General features: G+C 45.4%; 1 long non-coding RNA gene across 1 annotated transcript in view; it reads left to right on the forward strand.

Annotated features, from left to right (window-relative positions):
* Gm33483 overlaps positions 1-15,228 on the forward strand; it is a 38,163-nt gene extending 22,935 nt beyond the window's left edge. Inside the window, exon 3 of the long non-coding RNA XR_381241.4 lies at positions 10,404-15,228. This is a non-coding gene — a long non-coding RNA (predicted gene, 33483). The remainder of the gene's footprint in view (positions 1-10,403) is intronic.
* The last annotated feature ends 2,553 nt before the right edge of the window (positions 15,229-17,781 follow it).

Genomic DNA, 17,781 nt, shown 5'->3' on the forward strand with positions numbered 1-17,781 from the left:
ACACACACACACACACACATCCTGACTCTCAGTTGACAAGGGGCTTCTGAGGACCCCAGGCCTGCCACTGAAGCTAGTTGCCTCTGGTTTGGTATAAGGCTAGGTGCAGTCTCTATCAGAGGCCACCCAGCCTGACCTCATCTGGGTTTTGTAAAATAAACATAGCAGCACCTGGACACACAGAGGCCAGAGCCCTCCCTGGCCTCAGATCTCCTGAGCACCCTATGTTCCCAGTGCTTTGGAGTCAGAGGCTTTGAGCCAGGCCAGGAGTAAAGCAAGGAGGACAAGGAGGATGAGAACTGCCTTGTAAATCCATGAGCCCACCCCCTGCCTTGACGACACAAGCTCCGCCCTTCTGTAAACGACCCCAATAAGCTCACTGGTTCAGTCAGCTTAGACACAATAGGATTGTTTTTTGTTTGTTTGTTTGCTTGGGGTTTTTGTTTTGTTTTGGTTTCAGTTTTAGTTTTGTGGGGTTTTTTTGTTTTTGTTTTTGTTTTTTCATGACAGGGTTTCTCTGTGTAGCCTTGGCTGTCCTGAAAGTAGATATGTAGACCAGGCTGACCTCAAACTCACAGATCTCCTGCTGCCTCTGCCTCCTGAGTATTGGGACTAAAGGGGTGTTCCACCACTGCTCAGCCTTTGGTTTGTTTTTGGTGTCCTATTCAGGACATACAGATGTTTGAAAAGTCATACAGTACCAGGACACCTGCTGACTGAGGTCTGTCCTGCTTTTCACTTGACAAAGTTATTTAGAACCAGCTAAGTGCTCTCACATTGAAGAGCCTCCTCCTGTGTGGCCTCCTTCCTTTGGCAGAATTAATTGTGGATTATATTTTCTTGGGTTTTGAGAATATATTACAGCGTCAGGGGTTCACCTGACAGACTCCATCTTCCCACCTCACCACCAACACTGACTAATGACTGGGGACACCTCAGGGACAGAGACTTTGTTAAATGAAAGCAGCAGCTGGATGAGGAAGTAAATCAATTGTTTCCACCTTCCAGATGGAACAAACTAAACTGTGGGGCAGCGGGCCATGAGAGGAAGCCTGGTCCTTGATTGAGCTAAAGGCTTTGAGGCCCTGGAGACCCTGAAGGGACGATAGGAGCTTCACCTGCTCCCAGGCACCAGGACCCTGTCACTAGCCGCAGTCTCCCCTCCCCATAGATTTTGGGGGGTCATCAGTCACACAAGGGCAAGGCCCCAAGCCCTCTACATGTTGATTGGTCAGGAGAACCCAACAATGGCTCCTGATGTGCTAGAGAGGTAACCAGCCAACCTAAGAGGCTAGATTTCTCAGCAGTTCAATCCTAAAGACTTGGAAGGTCCCTGAGAACTTCTTGTATCGTGTCAATATTGAAAGGCCAGAGAAGCTGGGGTCTGACGCTGGAAGGCAATGGCAGCTTCGAGAAGCACTTTCACTCAGACTCCGTCTTGCCAGTGCAAGCCTGCTGCCTTTCTCTGATTTAATCTGCTGGAAGATTCTATCTAAACCACACTGGATCTCTCCCAGCTTGATCACTGTTCAGTCAGCAATCTCTTCTGGAATACCTCTGTAGATACATAATTATATTTCATCATCCTTGGACTGTCTTAATCAAATCAAGCTGACAGACAAGACTGGTGACTACAGACTGGGACCTAACAAACCTGAATTCTTTCTCTCTATGAATATTTGGATGGTGTGGGAAAAGAAAGGAAAAGCTCGGTATCATTAAAAATAGATATAGAATGACAGCTAATCTTGAGTATCAACCTTATCTGATTAAGAAATGACAAGGAGGGCTGGTGAGATGGCTCAGCGGGTAAGCACATTGCTCTTCCGAAGGTCCTGAGTTCAAATCCCAGCAACCACATGGTGGCTCACAACCACCTGCAATGGGATCTGATGCCCTCTTCTGGTGCGTCTAAAGACAGCTACAGTGTACTTACATATAATAGTAAATAAATCTTTGCGCCAGAGCGAGCAGGGACTGAGCAAGCAGAGGTCCTAAAATTCAATTCCCAATAATCACATGAAGGCTCACAACCATCTGTACAGCTACAGTGTACTCATATACATAAAATAAATAAATAAATCCTAAAAAAGAAAAGAAATGACAAGAAGATTATAAAGTGCACCTTTAGGGTGTGTCTGTGATGCTGTTTTCAGAGACAGATCATGAAGGTGCCAAGACATGGCAGGATTAATCTCTTGATGTAATCATAATATGATGGCATTACTGGGAAGTGTCAAAAGCTAGGAGATGGGGTGTAGCTGGATGAAGTGGATCATCGGTGCATTTGGTAGGGCTATATCTTCTGTACGCCCCCCCCCCCCTTGCCTCCTGGCTTCCATGATGAAAACTGTTCTCTCTGTCATGCCTTCCCCCACTATGACAATACCTGTAAAACTGTGAACCCAAATAAAGAATTCCTCCTTTAAGGCACTTTCAGGTACTTTTGGTGACAGCGTCACAAAGCTAAGGAAGAAGAGAACTAATCTAAGAGCCCTTCGGCTTTCCCAGCTCTGGGAGAGAGCAGTGAAATGTCGGCACTTCAGAGGCCCCTCACATACGCACTGAGGACAGTTTAATCAGCCTGCTTGTTGCTGATTGCGTAGTCTAAGGCACGTCACTCTATAAGCTTCCCTGGACAGTTAGTTAGTCCACTGCAAAATCTGTACTCACAAGGCATGCAGAGGCACAGAAGCCAATGGAAACCTGTCTACCAATACTGGCGTATGTTAAATTCATCTTTGCCAATTAAGTTTCTAACATTTTTTTTCTGTTTGTCATACATAGTGGATTGCTGTCAAAGGCTCTCATATTTATTTTGGTTTTGCTACATATATTCTCAAAGTTATTTAAGTAGACTGATTTTTTTTTTTTGCCCCAGCTATGATTTTGTCTGAGGTAAACTTCCACTGCTTACTGTTCATCTGATTTATACTCTCCTATTCTTTGATTTTTTTTTTCGAGGTGATATCTCAGGTCAACAGAAGATTGCTGAGTTTAAAAAAAAAGGACTAAGTTTAAAAAGTAGTTTTTGAGACAGGGTATCTTAGTAAGTGTTCTATTGCTATGAAGAGACACCATGACCAAGGCAACTCTTCCAAAAGAAAGCATTTAACTGGGGGCTTGCTTACAGTTTCAGGGGTTTAGTTCATTATCGTTCTGGCAGGGAGCATGGTGGAAACATGGAAACACTCATGGTGCTGGAGAAGTAACTGAACCACATCATGATACACACGGGGGAGGGGTGCGAGGGCGATGTCTGTGTGTGGAGGAGACTGGGCCTGACCTGGGCTTTTGAACCTCAAAGCCCACTCTCAGTGACACATCTTCTAAAATAGTGTCACTCCCTCCCTAGTGACTAAGCATTCAAATATATGAGCCTATGATGGCCATTCTTATTCAGACCGCTATAAGGTCACGATTGCCTGAAACTCATAGTGATTGATTTCCCCTGTTTCTGCCTCAGGAGAGCTGACATTAAAGATATGTGCTACAGTGTCCAACCATTGATCTTTTATTAGGAAATTTAAGAAAAGAAAAAAAAAAAAAACATCAGCTCTGGAGGTTGGATAGATGGTTCAGTTGGTAGAGTACTTTCTGTGCAAATGTAAGGACCTAAGTTTGATCCCCAGCACCCATTTGAAAACCAGGTATGCCAATGTACCTGAAGTCCCAATGCAGAGCCAAAAAGATCCCTGGAGCTCACTACTCAGTCATCTTAGCTGACTGAGTGAGCTCCAGATCTCAGTGAGAAACCCTGTCTCAAAAATACAAGGTACATGAACACCTGAGGACAGCACCCGATATCCACCTCTGGCCTCCACATACATATGCATCCATATGTACACATTTTACACACATGCATCCACACACTAACATGCACATACACCTGCATATAATACACACCACTACATACAAATATGAAAAAGAAAAAAGGAAGAAGTCTATGAGCTAATGTGCTAGATGAATTCCTGACCCACCTGTCTCATCTATATTAAAGGAGAGACAGACAAGTATACAATAAAGTTAATTCTGTAGGAAATTAAGTTCTATAAATCAATTAAAGAGGGTGTGACCTGGTTTAATTTCAGTTGCTGTGATAAAAATCAGGTTACAAGCAATGTGGGGGAAGTGGTGGTCTGAATGAGAATGGACTCCAGAGGTTCATGTTTGAATGCTTGGTCCCCAGTTGGTGGAACTGTCTGAAAAGGACTAGGAGGTGTGGCCTTGTTGGGAGAAATGTGTAACTGGGTGTAGGCTTTAAAAGCCCATGCCATTACCAACTAGTTCTCTCTCCCTCTGCCTTGTGCTTGGGATAAGGATATAAGTCCCCAGCTACTGCTCCAGTACCATGGCTGCTTGCCTGCTGCCATGATCCTGGCCCTGATGGTCATAAAATCACCCTTGGAAACTGTAAGCTTGCAACACACTTCCTTTACTATAAATTGCTCTTGGGTTCGTGGTACAGCAATAGAAAAGTAACTAAGACAGGGATGAAAGAATTTATTTGGTTTACAGGTTACAAGCCATCATTAAAGGAAACCAAGGTGGGAACTCAAGGCATGAAGTGAGGCAGGAACTGAAACAGAGTCCATAGAACAGTGGCTCTCTACCTTCCTAAAGCTGAACCTCTTTAACACAGTTCCTCATGTTGTGGTGACCCCCCAACCACAAAATTGTTTCATTGCTACTTTATAACTATCATTTTGCTACTTCTTGCCCGCGCGCTCAACTGGCCAGGAAGACCGACGCTGCAACAGGCTCCTTCTGCACACGTTTATTCAGTCCTGTTTCTTCTTGTTTATATCTCCCCCGAACCCTGGGCCTCTCACTCTTTTATACTCTCAGTTCCCATCCACGCACAGCAGGCCACGCCACTTCACCAGGCACGCAGCTTCAGCTAATCAGGGCAGCAGGGGCATATCTCCATCAAAATGGATTCACCGGTATCCTGGTACACCTGCGCAGCTCTCAAGATGTTTGTGGCTTATATGAGGAAGTCAGGTGCAAGTCATACGACTTAGCTGCAGTCCCTGGTGCCTTTGGGACTGCTGCCACACCCGCTCCTCACAGCTACTGTTATGAGCCATAATATAAATATTTGTGTTTTCTGATGGTTTTGGGCAACCCTTGTGAAAGGGTCATTTGACCCCCAAAGGGATTGAGACCCACAGATGAGAACCACCGCCATGGAGGAGAGCTGCTTACTGGCTTGCCTCCCCGTTGCTTGCTCAGCTACCTTTCTTAGGCTCACCCACCCTTGGAATGGTACCGCCCACAGTGTGCTGGGCCTTCCATTCCAATTAGCAGTCAAGAATATTCCACAGACATGGCTACAGGCCCATCTGATGGTGGCAATTCCTCCATTGCGGGTCTTTTCCCCAAGTGTGTTGACGACCAGGGTTAGTTGTTACAGGGTGATGATACTATTGGCAAGAGGCACGGGAGCTCCTTTAGGGAGGAGAGTAAGAGATGGTTTATCTAAAGTGAGACTCACATCGAGTTGGTGCTCTTGGGAAGAATTGGGAGAAAGAGCTGAAGTTGTAAAGCTGACCTGTTGGAGACAGAGTGGCTGAGTGGGAAGGAGTGAGGCAAAAGACACCAGGGGGAAAGGAGAGGAGGGATAGACCTCAAAAGGCTCGAGGACCAGGGGAGGAATTTAAATTTGAATCAGGGACATAGCATGATCTGAAATTCCAAAACTTTACCGCTCTGAAAGTTGAACAACCTGTCCAAGATTGCTTAGAATTTTAATTTTAGCACTGAAAGTCACATGTCACATTGGACACATGAGATAGGTAGTTGCTATAAGTGTGTAACAGGTTTGAATCTGGGCCTACTTTCCCCAGGAAATATCACTTTCTCCCCAGGAGCTCAGCCTAGATTTATCCTCAGAAACTTTCCTACCTAAAAGCTCACTCAAGACCATGTCAGTTGCAGGTTCATACATATAATAAAGTAGCTCACGTGGGGGTGATATTTATTTTGACTCATGGTCTCTCAGGTTTCAGGCATGGTCCCTTAGTCTGTGATTCTGGGTCTGTGTTGAGGCTGAACATCATAGCAGCAAGAATGTGTCACAAAAGCAGGAAACACAGGGGATCAGGTCTAACTTTGAAAGGTACATCTCCAGTGACTTAACTCCTTCAGCTAGGCCCCACCTCTTAAATACCCCATCGCCTTCCATAATGCCACCATTTGGAGACTAGCAGGTCAATGCATGGGCCTGTGAGAGTATTTCATTTTCAAACCATAACAGAGACTCTCTTCTTCTTTAACGATCACACAGGGTTTGGCACTCAGAGAACAGCAGGAAAAACCTCAAGTTTACACTGTTACCATGGATGCTCTGATTGGTCAAGACTAAAACATTTTCCCTGTGGCTGCCCTCCACTGCAAGTGAAAACCCCTTCCATTGCTCCCCAGTTAGCCCTCTCTCTGATCTATGCACCCCTAAGTCCCCCTTTCTTGAGCCTGGGCTGGATTCCTCAGTGCTCTCAGGAATTGCAGTACTCCCATTCCTTAGGCTGGGGAGGCAGAGATAGATTCCCCGGGCTTGGTACCAGCTAGTCTAGATCACTGAGAGATCTACCCTCGCTGATCCTGTATGCATTTGTGCATACAGGAAATGTACTCACATATAGACACATTTTTTTTAAACGTCATCTCTGACCCAGCTTCTGCAAATGCAGAGACATCATACAGCTGGTTTATGGGACCTCTATAACTCAGGAATCAGCTGTTCCTGAGTTATAAAAATAACTGTTAGAAGAAATGGGACAAGAGAAGGAGGTTTGAAGAGAATAGCTGACACAAATTTACTGTCCCCAAGAATAAACTTTATTAGGAGAGAGAGCCTCATGACCTTGGACAGGCATGATCCAGCCATGATTGTGATTTAAAGCTAGAGGGTGTTAGGAGAGATGGCCACTGTACTGGCTAGTTTTGTGTCAACTTGACACAGCTGGAGTTACCACAGAGAAAGGAGCTTCAGTTGAGGAAATGCCTCCATGAGATCCAACTGTAAGGCATTTTCTCAATTAGTGATCAAGGGGGAAAGGCCCCTTGTGGGTGGGACCATCTCTGGGCTGGTAATCTTGGGTTCTATAAGAGAGCAGGCTGAGCAAGCCAGGGGAGGCAAGCCAGTAAAGAACATCCCTCCATGGCCTCTGCATCAGCTCCTGCTTTCTGACCTGCTTGAGTTCCAGTCCTGACTTCCTTTGGTGATGAACAGCAGCATGGAAGTATAAGCCGAATAAACCCTTTCCTCCCCAACTTGCTTCTTGATCATGATGTTTGTGCAGGAATAGAAACCCTGACTAAGACAAATTGGTACCAGCAGAGTGGGGTATTCCTGCGACAACCTGACCATGTTTTGGGGAGGTCTGTGGAAGGACTTTGGAACTTTGGGCTTGAAGATCCATTCGTTGTTAAGAGCTCTGTCAGATGTTTTGTAGGAGCTTGGAAGATAATGTTGAGAACAGTGCAGAAGATGGAGGCCTGGCTTGTGAAATTTCAGAGGGAAAATTAAAGACTCTTTTCAGGGCCATTGCTGTTTTGATTGTGAAGATTCTGTAGTTCTGGTTAGCTGGGGCTGAAGAATCAGCTGTGATTAACAAGATACCAGAACTACTAAAGCAAAAACTTTGCATTACTGGGACTATTGATGCTGGTTAGCTGGAGCTAAGAAATTAGCGGTGATTAAGAAGAGACCAGCATCATTGAGGTGACATCTTCTGGGAAGTGTTTTCTGAGAGCACAGTGGCTGTGTTCCAGATATAGCCAAAGTTGTACCTTGTGCTGTGGCTGGACTTGGTAATGTGTAAGGGTCACCCAGGTGGTACTGGTTTTGAAGGCATGAAGGAGTTGAGCAGAGCAGCTGAGGCTTGGCACTGTGAGAGGCCATGGAAGGCCATTGGTGAAAGTGCAGCCTCAATTGCAATTGATGGCCCAGGACTGAAGGGGTCATGCAGTGTTTTGGAGATGCCAGTACCATGAGATGACCACCAAGAGCAGCAGCAGCAGTGGAGTACAGGAATCTGGAGCCTAGAGGATGATGCGTGTGCTACAAAGGGCATGGCTGGAGAAGTGACCCAAGCCCTTGGAGGAGCCCAGAAGATCGTAAGTTGGATCCCAGACATTGGACGGTTGGAGATTGACTTTTGCTTTTGATTGTGACTGTGCCCTGATATTTTCCCTCTTGAAGGAAGAAACTATTTTAGTAGAGCCCACAGTTAAGAGACTTTTAATTGTAAAAAGACTTTGGATTTTAAATGATATGGATATTTTAAAGAGACTGAAATTTTAAGAATATGTAAAGACTGTGGGATGTTTAAAGTTATTTAGACCTTGGGGATGAATAAGAATGTAATGGTTGAGGCTTACTAGTGATGTGTTTGTGTGTCAAGTTGACAAGGGGTCAATTGTACTGGCTAGTTTTGTGTCAACTTGACACAGCTGGAGTTACCACAGAGAAAGGAGCTTCAGTTGAGGAAATGCCTCCATGAGATCCAACTGTAAGGCATTTTCTCAATTAGTGATCAAGGGGGAAAGGCCCCTTGTGGGTGGGACCATCTCTGGGCTGGTAATCTTGGGTTCTATAAGAGAGCAGGCTGAGCAAGCCAGGGGAGGCAAGCCAGTAAAGAACATCCCTCCATGGCCTCTGCATCAGCTCCTGCTTTCTGACCTGCTTGAGTTCCAGTCCTGACTTCCTTTGGTGATGAACAGCAGCATGGAAGTATAAGCCGAATAAACCCTTTCCTCCCCAACTTGCTTCTTGATCATGATGTTTGTGCAGGAATAGAAACCCTGACTAAGACAGCCACCATACATAGTATAATGGGAATCCTGAAGGGAGAGTCAGAGCCCTCAGTTCTAGGGAGCAAAGAGGATTCTCAGAACTTCTCAGGGGAACGGACAAGTTCTGTGCCATGAGATCTCATCTGGCCTAGCCTGGCCTGGCTCACCCGAGAGGAGTCAGGAAAGCACTGATAGAAGTCAAGTCGTAATTCAAGGTTGTCCTTGGTCTAGACATGGGGGGGGGGGGCGCTGAGCTTGCTCTCAGACATGCATGCAAGTGGGAAGGGAAAAGCTAGCTGTACAGAAGGTTTCTCAACAGTCTACCCCGGAGGGAGAGCAGCATGGGGAGGTGGCCTGCTTTCTGAGAGAGAGAGGGGGGGGAGAGAGAGAGAGGGGAGAGAGAGAGAGAGAGGGAGGAGAGGAAAGAGAGAGAGAGAGAGAGAGAGAGGAGAGAGAGAGAGGAGAGGAAAGAGAGAGAGAGAGAGGAGAGAGAGAGCGCTAGAGGTCTGTGATCTAACAGTCATGCCAGCCTTCCTGCCTGGGAAATGATACTCGATGAAGAACTGAGCCCTGGAAGGAAGAACAGAGACCCTTTCAACAAATATTTCTGCCATGGGCAAGATCAATAGATGGGTGGAAATGCTGTCTTGAGTTAGACGGAGATAGCACTGGAGACGGAGAGGCAGGGGCACTTGTCAAACATTCATGGGTGGTGATGAGTGCCGGCTGAGGCACTGAAGTGACCTTTGGCTTGAGCACCAGCCATTTGGATACCAATGAGGGCCTTGCCTTGTGCTCACACACCAGACAGGACTGAGCAGGAAGCATCGGACTCGGGTGAGAGAGCTTTGATGGGATGTGAAGTTGAATCACCCGCCCAACCCAGAGGCTCCCAACCTTCCTAAATGCTGCAAGCCTTTAATCCAGCGCCTGGTGGTGTGCTGGCCTGCAACCATAACAGTATTTTGTTGCTACTTCATAACTGCGATGTTGCTACTATTATGAATTGTAATATAAAAATCGGGTATGCAGGATATCAGATATGTGACTCCCAAAAGGGTCATGACCCATAGGTTGAGAACCATTGGTCTAGGAGATTTTCCCCCCTCTGGGAACCTTTTGGGGGTTCTTATTTTCATCAATAAAATAAAATCACTTTTAGAGGGGCTTAAAAGGAAACTTAAGGACCTTTTTTATTAGAGTTTGAGAGGAAAACAAAACTAAACTAAAAAATGCAGTAATGACAAACTGAAAACCTCAGCAGTCACCAGGGGGAGAGAAATTTTAATTTAGCTATGGAGGTCAGAGAAACAGTGAGAAAGCCCAGAGGGTCAGGAAAAGCATGCTTAGCCAGAGAACTCATTTCAGAGGATGGCTAATTCTAGGTTCTTGTGTCCCAGGGCAAAGATTTGCACAGGGGGCAGGATGGTTAGAAACAGAAGAGAGAGTTTACTAAGACAATTAGATTCAAAGGACGAAGTGGAGTGAAGAAACAAACCCTAAAACACCCGTTCGTGCTGTGTGTAGACTTTTACACAACCTTTCTAGTTCCTGCCTCTTCCTCTTGTACTGCTCAGTGCTGACACGTGTTCCTTCATCCACAGGTAAGGGAGAGCTTCACGTCTTCCTCTGCAAACCGGTTTCCTATGTTATTGCTTCAGTTCAGTCCCTCTTCTTGTGCCCCAAGAGCATCCTCACACCAGCTGAGGATGGGGCCAGGAAGAAGCGCTACACACCAGGGTGGTCAGGCTGAGACATCTGTTAGCAGAGCTGGCTTGGCAGGAGTACATCGTCGTGCTGCAGTGGGGCCCACGAGGGACAGAGAGAGAGGGATGCTCCACCCAGGATTGGCTGCTGCCCGGGGTCAGGACGTGAGGCTTACGGTAGGGGTTAAACAATGTGGGCTCTGGGCCGGAACACGCTTCGTTCAATGTTTCAAGGAACAGCCTAATCGGCTGTATCAGAGCCTGGGAATGTTCAAGGCCCTGGATCAGGTCTGAGCCGGCTGGGAAAAGCCTGCAGCTGACTAGTCACAAAACAGTCAGAGCACTCTGACCCCCCGCCCCCTCCCCCACATAGGATACAGAAAGAAAAACAAAACAAAAAACAGGGGCAACTAGGGGACACTGCACTTGTCACATGAGACAGGCTTGCACAAAAGCACTGGCAATGGCATATTTTGGAGACGTAGAGATCTTGGTGGCATTTATCTTCCAGAATGTGATTTATATTGACATTGTGGGAACAAAGGAAGATACAAACTGTGCTTTCTCAAAACGACACACAAATGTGCTTAAGCTTCTGAAAAGGGGACAGGAAATGAACAAGAATCGAGTTTTTGGTTACAGTGAAGGAAAAAAAAAGGCTGTGCCATTTTTCAAGTCAGCTATACCCATGGGACAAACTCTTATTAACTTTTTCCTTTTGTATGAACTGGGAGTCAGTGCTTGACTCTTTACTGGGTCTTGAACCATGAAACAGCTTTCTGGAAGGAAAAGAACAGGGAAATAAATGAATTCCCCAGCCTCCAGATGATAAACTCCAAGAAAGCAAACAAAATCTAAAGCCTCCTTGAAACCGAGCCCTGGGTTGAGAGAGGGAGAGGCATTTGGCCTTGGCTTTGGACACAGCCATCCAAGCGTGGGCAGGCATTAAGGCCAGGTTGGCAAAGTGGGAAAGAGCCAGCCTGGAGCTTGGGAAAGTGGGGGAAGTGAGAGAACGCAGGAGGGCGGTAGAGCTTGGAGGAGGAGGACTGAGGCTGGAGGAATTTGGAATTACACAGTAGATGGACCGCATCTCTTAACTACTACCATATGTGAGGCTGAGCTGCATCCTGTGCTGCCCTTTTCCTTCTAAAGCAAATCCCTATTACTGTGTAATCAGAGCCTTAGAGGCTTGAGAGCAGCAGGGGTTCAACTGTCCCTTCCCCACATCTCAAGGACCTCTAGCTCCCAGGTAGGAGGAGGTCCATGCCACAGGTATGTAAACCCCTAAGGTCAAAGCGAAGAGCAGTCCCGGGCCCCAAAGAGGTTTCAGTGGGGGAGATGTAAGGCCTGGGGATCTATGCCATCCTCAGCCCAGAGGCCAGCAGCCCGGACTTAACTGCAGAGCAAAAGGCACTGCGTGGCTTTGCCTTGCCCTGGCTCATGCAGCTCTCCTCCTCAGTCCTCCTTTAGAAAGGACGAGTGGCATGCTTGGCTCCTATGCAGGCTACTCTAGAGCGCATCTCTAGCCTCCATCTCTCACTGCCTCCCCTGCTACACATGGTTGTCCCCATCCGACAGCATTTGGGTGCAAAGGCTGGGCTGAATCTCTTAGATATGGAGCTGGGATGCCAAGCAGAAACTATCTGCATATTCCTATTTCTGGCCTCTCAGTTTGTCTTTTTTGAAGCAAGTTTCTCCTTCATCATAGCAATTCAATACAACCAAAGTAACCACATGTATTATTTTAAAAAATTTTTTTAAACCGTTACAACATATGTTATATGTTGTCTTATATCTGGCGTGTTTCCTACTTACTGCTTATTGGATGTAAGCAATCTCATCATATCTAGACTAGTCTTTCCTTAACTGGTTACCTAGTATTCCATTTATAAGTGGGATGGTTAATTTTGTATCAACTTGGCCGGACTACTAGATGCCTGGGTGTCATGTTTGTTCAAGTTCTATTATGGAAGTTCCTATTAGGTATTCCTGGATGAGATTAGCATTTGAGTTGGTAAACTTTAAGTAAGCAGGTTGTCTTCCATAATGTAGAGGCAGCTCATTCAATCAGTTTAAAGCCAGAATAGAACAACAACAACAACAACAACAACAACAACAAATTTGTATTCCTTCATTCAAGAGAGGATTCCGCCAGCAGATAACCTGCAGACCTGAAGCAACATTAGAAGGCTGGTGGATATACAGCGGGACTACCTCTGGCTTTGAATTGCAATTGTAACTATGGTACAATAGTCTATTTATTAGGAGTACATTAGTGGACTCTGTTTTCATCTTTCTGCTCTTACAGGACTACAATGAGTTACGTTTTCAAACCGGGCCTCATGCAGATGGCATGCCCACGTTCAACCCTCTATGGTATTTTGCTTCATTTAAGGAAATTATTTATCAAGCCATAGCCAGACTGTTGTGGGTATGTCTCTCTGTAAGTCTCATTTTGAAAGTCACTAGTTATTAGAGAAGTACAAATTGTAATCACAATGGATTATCCTCTCCATTTTCTAAACTGGCTAAAACTATACCTTGTCAAAGGAAATGAAGACAGAATGTGGAGCCATTAGAACCTGAATGCCTGGCTGATGGGAGTGTTAAATGGCAGTGCATCTTTGTAAAACATTTGGCACCTTCTTAAAAATAAATAAATGTATCTAGGCTGCAAGCCAGGCATCCCATTTGTCAGCTGGAAACAAAAGTTTAAGTCCACACAAAGGATACCATGCCACTCTCCACAGCAGCTTTATTTGTAGTACTCAAAAAATGGCAACAAACAAAAGTTCATTAGTTGGTAAACAACCTGTGCTCCCTCTCATCTGGGGCTCCTGCAGTACAAAGCCGAGTCTCAAATCAATTACATGCAGCCAAAATGAATGATTAGGAAAACCACATAAGCACTGTCATATGTATAACACTTTAGAAAACTCAAATTTGTATACAGTGATCAGAAGCTTATCAGGATTGCCTAGGAACCGTGTGTGTGTGTGTGTGTGTGTGTGTGTGTGTGTGTTGAGGGGGTCAAGGAAAATCTCGGAAATGACAGCTATGTTAACTGTCTTGATTATTGTGGTCATTTCACAGATATGTACCTGGGTCAAATTCATTAGATTATAAACTTTACTGCATCTCAATTATAAATTAACGTAGCTATAAAATTCTTATTTTGAATGTACGAAGGTAAATTTTGATGCTTTCTTTTTGTAGTCTTTCTAGAACAGTCTTAATCTCCATGTAAATGAAACTGTCATGCAGGTTTCAGAGAATATGTCACATTCTAAAGCAAAGCATAGTAATAGTTTCTGAAAATTATTACCCAGTTGCAAGCTTATATTCGTGTGTAACCCTAACCTTTACTTTGCCTTTTATCTCAGATTCCAGTGCTTCTTCTCAAGTGGTCAGCTAAGCTGCGCCATACAGAACTATCAGTCTTCCAGACACACTAGCCTGTTACCATGAGACCAGTTGCAAAGGCTCTAGCATGGGCTCCTCTCCCTGCCCAGAGCCCAGCTCCCTTTGCCTGGCCTAAGTGCAGAGGCAAAAGATGAGTGTGTAGCAGTGTGCCCAGCAGAGAGCCAAGGGAGAGGCCAGGCACTCCTCACCTTTTAGCAGCCTGAGCAGATGCCTTCCAACATGCCCAGACAGAACCCTGGCAACTGCCCAGAGCCTGGGAGTGAAGGCTGAGGTGGCCAGTGGGGAGCTCCTTTGTGAAGCCGCTGGCGCCTGGTACTGTGAGCACTGGTCGGTCGTTGGGTTGGACTGAGGGGAGAAGTTGCTGGGCCCTCTGGGCTTAGGCTGAGGGCTCAGCCTCCTCCTTGGCTGTACACCAGCGATGCTGGCCCTTTTCACTTTCTCATAGGAACTGGAGCTCTGACCCTCAGGTCTGCTACTCTGCAGAAGCAAAGTTCTAGGGAAACTCTGGTGTCTTCCATGTCATTTCCAGACACCCACTTTTCCTCATTCCATCCACTCATTCTCCCTGTACCCCGATCACAGCGGAAGGAAGGAGCATCTGGCTCCATTGCTTACATCAAGATGAGATTGTTTTCCATCTAGACAAAAAGAGATGGAGCAGAGCTTGCCCACCCATGCTCGCCCAGTGGGAACAAAGCTGCATGTGACCCGCAGTATTTATTATTTTTAAAAATTAAAGTCCAGATGTTTGGCAAGTCTGTATTTGTAGAGGGATGAGAGAGATGCTTGAAAGCTGAAATCTTTGCAAACAAAAAGGCAAACGATTCTGCGTTCTTTGATTTCACTTGCCTGAAAGTCACACACTGCTAATTCGCAGGCTTGCCATAATTCATGGACACAGGATCTCCCTGTCCCTGGAAGACTTGTACAGCTCATTAAACTTTGCTGTTTGTTTTGATTTTAGATACTCAACAATAACTGTAAAATTGAATGTTGATGTTGGTGAACTGTTTCATCCTCATTAAGATGTGCTTAGACGACTCCAGCATTAAAAACAGCACCAAATAAGCTTGATTTACAAAGAATCTTTAAATGGAGACTGTGTGTGGTATTTTAAAAAACCAAACCCTCAGTTAGGTGTATAACGGAGCTCCTTTCCAGTAGGAGTAAATTTATCCTCCCCAATTAAAAAAAAAAAAAAATCTGACTCCCTGCTGTCTGGGTCATGAAGACATGGACTAGAGAAGCAGGGGGTGGCATGTTTAATATTTTCTGGAAATGACTTGTAGGGTATATATCATGTGAGGAATTACCTACCTATGTCTAATAGTTAAGATTCAAAAAGAGATAGAACCAGAAGTGGGGTTGCACATTAAGAGATGATTGTGGGATGAAGACATGGTTCAGCCATTAAGAGCACTGACTGGTCTTCAGGAGGTCCTGAGTTTAATTCCTAGCAACCACATGGTGCCTCACAACCATCTTTAATAGGATCTGATGCCCTATTCTGATGTGTCTGAAGAGAATGACAGTGTATCACATACATAAAATAAATAAACCTCTTTTAAAAAAAGAGAGACCTGACTACAAGGAACTGGCCTGCACTGGTGTGGGCTGGCTAGGTGAGTCTGAACCCCCAGGCAGCTATGAGGAAGAGGAGAATGGAAAGGTACTTATGGAGTTGAAGCTGCTGTCCCAGAAAGGGTATTCTCCTCCCTAGAGGGAGCCTCAGCTTTGACCCTTCAGCTGACAGAATCAGACCCACCCTGATAACCTAGAACAAACAATCTTACGCAAAGTCAGCTCTGTGAGCTTTAATCCCATCCACAAACACCCGCATAGCAACACCCAGGTTAGTGCTTGAGTATGAGGAGAATGCTGTCTGCTCACTTGATACATAAAGAAGCTGTTACAACTGATTCTCCCATGGCCTCTGAGAAGGCTGATGGGTCTATGGGTGAGATCGTAGCTGGGCAACTGAGGGATGAGTCTCCTAGGACTCATATGATGAGAGAGCTAAGCTACCCTGCTGGAATCAACTAAAAATAAGTGCCAAGACCTCCAAAGAAAACAATGAAAACAACTTACAAGCAAGACTTGAACATAAAGGACTGAACCAGAAGCTAGAAGATGGCTCTGAGCAGATTGTCTCTCCAGCCTCAACTTGTCCCTTCTAAAACACATAAGAGAAAAAAGTGTGTCCTGCCCCTGCCATTCACAAGATCCCTGTCTTGATCCATGTCTCTCCCTCCGTGTTGGGGACCTAGAGGATGGGGCAGGAATGGTGTGTTCAGAGCCTTGAAACCATTCCCAGTGCTCTAGGCACAGACAGACACTAAGACAATGTGTTTGTGTGAATATATGCAGTGTATTTGTCCTCTGACTTTCACACAACCTGTGGCATGTGCATGCCAAAACTTATATGAAGAGATATGCACATACATAAACATACAGATTAAAATGGAGGGGTGGTGCAGCTAGACAGCTCAGCGGGTTCCTCAAGCCCCAGAGCCCACAGTGTAAATAGAGAACCAACTTCCTTTCCATGTGCTATCCTCTGGCCTCCACATCTAAATCTGCATTCATCCATCACACACACACAATGTCTACAATAGTAATAAAAACAATATGAAACTGTATAGGGTGTGGAGGGAAAGCTGAATGCATTGCATTGGCTTTTGCTTAGTAATAAGCCACTTAGAAACTCTGGGCTTCAAACAATGTATATCTAAATTTTTTCTCATAACCAGATAAACTAGACATCTATTCTGGTTTGAATCAGTCCAGTTGAATTGTGTGGTCAGCTGGTGAACTGATCTGAGGATGATGATATGACACATCTGGCCATGGGTTTGCTGCCTCCTGGGCACAGCTTATCCTGTTTCTCCCTCGATGTGTAGTAAGATACCACAGGCTCTCCTAGAGTTTCTGTAGGTTTGCAAAAGGACTGAAGTGGCAAGGCCAAGGCACTACCATTTTTCCAAGCGCTCTTTGTTTGTTCCACATTAGTGGAACTAGTGAAAGGGATTGAGTTCCTGAAAAACTGGGCTCGTACGTCTTGATGGGAACTAGAGGCTCATAGGGAAGACAAATACAAAGATGGGAAGATTAGTTGGCCATAAGCATCAAAGATAGCCTTGAAACAAAGCAAGAACAGAAGGGCCAATGGGGTTGTGGGCATGATGAATAAGGGGGCTTGAGAAGGTAGGCTTATACAACCTATGCATGGCTGTGACAAAATATGATTGTCAGAATAAAGGGGATGAGGTGATCAATAGATTCCCAGGAGTATCAAGTAAGAAAAAGGTCAGGTATGGCAAAGCTCAACCATGAGAGGCTTTTAGGGTTATAAGGCTAGGTTTAACAGCAACAGCATGGGGAGAGGGCAGATCGAAGGGAAAAGTGAGAAAGGCAGGCACCAAGCATAAATATTTTTTTGAACAAGAAATAAGATTGTAAGTGTTGGAGAAGTAGCTCGGTACAGTTTACCTAGCATGCACAAACCCTGGATTTGTGACAGACGTAGGTAGGGGATCAGGAGACAGAAGCAAGGGGGTCAGAAACTGAAGAGCATCCTAAGCTACATAGTGAGCTGGAGGCTAGGTTGCGATCATGTCATAAAACAAAAATAGAAAGGAAAAGAGAAAGAACGGGGAAGGGAAATTGAGACTATGAATTAAAGAGGGGCTGGGAAGATAACTCAGTGGTTAAGAACACTTGAGGACCTGGGTTTGGTTCCGAGTACCAACATGGAGGCTTACAACCAGTCGTAACAACAGTTCCTGAGAATCCAACACCCTTTTCTGGCCTCCAGTGGGCACTTTACCCACTGAGCCATCTCCTTATGCCCAGT

The sequence above is a fragment of the Mus musculus genome, chromosome 12 (genome assembly GCF_000001635.26).
Source record: "Mus musculus strain C57BL/6J chromosome 12, GRCm38.p6 C57BL/6J".
NCBI classification, from domain to species: domain Eukaryota; kingdom Metazoa; phylum Chordata; class Mammalia; order Rodentia; family Muridae; genus Mus; species Mus musculus.